Genomic DNA, 4,234 nt, shown 5'->3' with positions numbered 1-4,234 from the left:
TTTACCATGATTTTTCTTTTTGCCATCTCAAGGAAATAACAAATAAATAACTTAAAGATGATCCTCCCTGTCTGAAGCATGGGTAACAGATGGGCTGTTCTTTCAAGATCTCTCTCAATTCAGTTTCTGTGTTATTATTAAAAAGGAAGTTAATATGATCTTATGGAGAATTAGACAATAGTATAGAAGAATATAATGAAATGCTTTTCTTGAAAATTTCCATTTTCATTTCTTTGCTCATGTCCTTTCCTGAATGTATTCTGTGTTCCTCTTTTTACTTTACTTTGGGAGCTGGCTCACATTTCACCACATTGAGGAAGTCATCCCTGGTTTCCGCACTTGGTCTTACTGTGTCTTTACTAATACTTGTCTTGCATCAAGTACTGAATAAGTACTGTAACGGAATTATCACATTTAATAATCATCATGAAGAGAGAGGTCACCGTTTTAGAAATATGGAGAATAAGTTTCAGAGGAGTTAAGACATTTGTTTAGTCATATCATTAGTGAATAATGTTGCATTTTTTAACCTTTATGTTTCCAATTTTCACTATTTGTTGGCTCTAAATCCAGTATTTTAATTGCTCACTGTAAATTTTTTATAGTTTTTATATAGTTAATTACTTTTCACTTACTGCATCTAGTGAAAATGAAAAGTGAAAGTCGCTCAGTCGTGTCCGACTCTTTGCGACCCCATGGACTATACACTCCATGGAATTGTCCAGGTCAGAATGCTGGAATGGGTAGCCTTTCGCTTCTCCTGGGGATCTTCCCAACTCAGGGATCGAATCCAGGTCTCCTGCATTGCAGGTGGATTCTTTATCAGATGAGCCACAAGGGAAGCCTAAGAACATTTTATAGAGGTAAGTGCTTGCTAGTGTATCCTGGATTAACAATTTGGAACGTAAAGAACTGTCATTGTGCTGGAAAGATCACAGTTCTGGTTCACATACTGACAGTGAGTAGAGAGACCAAGTATGTTGTAAGACAGGAAACACTGGAGATGTGTAATTTTAAGACACGATTCAACCTTAGGTATTTGAAAGGAAATTAAAATTGAACAAGCCCTTGAAAACATGAGAAAAACTTCTGGAGAACTGTGCGGTCTTTTAAGTTCATGAATTCCATCTGTTCTTTAGAATTTCTGTTTTCTCTCTTTTATCATTAAACAGTAATAATTTTCCTTTTGGAGTCAATGAAAATAATGTTATAACATTACTTCTTAAGAATTATCATTTCTGTAGTGGTGAGGATGGCAAAAATAAATTGAGATATAGATGTTGAAAGGTTTGCTAGACTCCCTCACCAAAAAGTGACATATTATTATACTCCAACCAAGTGTCTGATTCAAATTTGTGTTTTACCTGATTAAAAAATTATCGTAGTCCTATGTCTTGAGAGTTACTTTCAAAATAGTGGAAAATGCAATGTCATTTCCTGAGAGGAAAGTGAATTCTGCTGTATGCAATAATAGTATTTTTGTGAAGGATATTAATTAATTGGTCTAAGACCCCTTTGTTTTTGAAGAAAAATATATCTTATATAATTAAAAAAATTAAATGTTATGTTTTGAATGCTGAATTAATACCCACAAAGAATTAAACTTAGCAAACATTTTAACATTTCATAGTAAACATTTTTTTTTTCAGAGAAAAAATTATTAAAACATGACATATTTATCAATTAAGTTAGTCTTCCTCCTTATCTTTTTTACCTCTTTGGAAATTTTTATTCTTTCACTCTATCTCAATTTATTAAGATTTCACTGAATTTTGATGCTATCCTTATGACTTTAGCACACATACCCATTATTCCATCCCAGTCATTGTTATTTTTAAATGCCAGTTGCTTGGAATACAACCAGTTCAATTATTCTTGTTAGAATTAATCTCTTCCATAACCATCCATGAAGTTCAATCTAGCCAACTGTAGATTCTGACTGTTTTTTGGGGTCTAATGCAGAATCAGAAAAGATATGGCATTGTATGATCATTCAATTCTTCTCTCCATAACAAACGTTGATAATGAATGATGACACTCTAACCTGCTGGGCCTGGATAAGATTTCATAGTCCTCTCAATATGCTGCTCTAGGCTATTAATACCAAACTGATAGATTTTGGCAAATCAGATGACGTCTCCATGCCAATTTGGGTCTTTTATTTTAGTCAAGGGAATGGTTTGTTATATTGGATGGAATTAAAAAACACCATCAGCATCAAAATTTACTACAGCTAATACATTTTTTAGGCATGATAAAAACTTTAAAGTCGTCACATTCTGAGGAAAAGCTGAGTTGATAATCAGTAAATAGCAGCCCTAGTTTTAAACCTGTCTCACTGATTAATGAGAGTTTGCTTCTATGAATTCGCCACTGAAAGTCAGTCAGTCGGTAATAGTCTCATGGTTTGAAAGTCAGCCAATTAGCAGTGGACTCACTCCCCTGAACTTGAGTCAAAGGCTGATGTCAACCCACTCTTGTTTCTGTAACCAAACACAAGCATGTTTCTTTATCCAGCTCAAGTGACCATTTAGACTGATGTAAAACTCTGTGTAATATCAGAAGTTTGCTTAAATTAGTCAGACTGCCTAACCAACATAGCTCTCTGCTTTACCTAGGGGAGCAGTCAGTCAAGCTTTGCAACTTAGAGTTCGGTTTCAAAGTTTGAATGATAGCCTCATCCTTTGACAGATGATAGTAAATGTCAGCATGTTCCCCCTCTGCCTTTTTTTATTTTTTTCAGTAAAGGTAACACATTTACTCAATTTCTCAACTGAATCATTTTTGGGAATAAAATCACATACCAAAGAGTGATTGGACACATGACTGAACCTTCCTTAACAAAAGTAGATTTCATTGGGCTATCACGTTAATAGGTATAGAGAAATTAAATTGGCATTGAGAAATTAAATCTTTTTAAAAATTCTAACTTCATGGAATATATTTCAGTGTTGTATAGCATCCATTTAAATAACTTTCATAGGGCATCAGCCTCTTGAAGTAGAACATTAGAAAATCTGACATGCTTGAAGCATGTGAATGGTTGGGGGCTTAAAGGGACAAAATTCTGAGAAATCCCTAGCAGTAAGCTAAGTGTTGATGAGTAATAGCAAATAAGTCTATTTGGAGTTGCCCAAGATGAAACTGCACTGTGCCATTTCTGCCTCTTTTCTAGACGTCTCAATCAGTCTAGAAGCAGCGAAAATAGAATGGAAGAGCATGTATGTGTGGGAAAATAATTTGAAGATATACTTGCCAGTAGATCCAAAGGTGAGGCTTTTAGTGGTGGTGATGGAGTTGGCAGAGAAGTGACTCAACAGAAGTCCAGGACAGAGTGGGGATTATATTGCCAGTGGAGAGATCGATGATGGACTGGAAGAAGTGTAAAAGACTTTGTTATTAAGTATCTTTTATAAGAATGAAGTGCAGGAGGTGGTCCTAAGATGGCAGAGGAATAGGACAGGGAGACGACTTTCTCCCCCAGAAATTCACCGAAAGACCATTTAGACGCTGAGCAAATTCCACAAAACGACTTCTGAATGCTGGCAAAGGACATCAGACACCCAGAAAGGCAGCCCATAGTCTTCGAAAGGAGGTAGGACAAAATATAAAAGATAAAAAAAAAGAGGCAAAAGAGGTAGGGATGGAGATCTGTCCCGTGAAGGGAGTCTTAAAGAAGAGAAGTTTCCAAACACCAGGAAACACTCTCTCTGGCAGGTCTGTGATGAGCCTTGGAATCTTAGAGGGCAAAATAACCAGGAGGAAAAATAAATAAATAATTAAAACTCACGGTTTACTTACCTAACAGCAACTCCCAGCAGAGCCACAGCCCAGACACGCGCATCCCCAACTAGCAAGTGGGGGCTGGGCAGGGAGGGGCGGGCTGCACTGCTTTGGGTAAGGACTGGGCCTGAATGCCCCGAGGGCAATCGTAGGGAACTAGCTTGAGACAGCAACCTAGACTGCGGGATAGCATTCCCCTAAAAAGCCTTAACCTAAGACACCGCCAGGCCCGCTCACAGACTAAAGGACAGTGCAGAGCAAGCCGGCTGTGGTCCGGCCCATCCCCTGCCGGAGACAGGCAGGCGAGGACAGCCAGAACCGGAAGGGTGCAATCACAGCCCCAGAGAGGCATCCTATACAAAACTGCAAGCAGACCTCGTTGCTAACCAGGACTTCTTGGGACTCTGGAGGGTCGACACCAGCAGTGAGGGTCGCAGCCAGAGATCAGCTC

Source organism: Giraffa tippelskirchi, chromosome 3 (assembly GCF_054371585.1).
Source record: "Giraffa tippelskirchi isolate mGirTip1 chromosome 3, T2T-mGirTip1v1.2.pri, whole genome shotgun sequence".
Taxonomy (NCBI): Eukaryota; Metazoa; Chordata; class Mammalia; order Artiodactyla; family Giraffidae; genus Giraffa; species Giraffa tippelskirchi.
Note: the sequence above shows the minus strand (reverse complement) of the source record.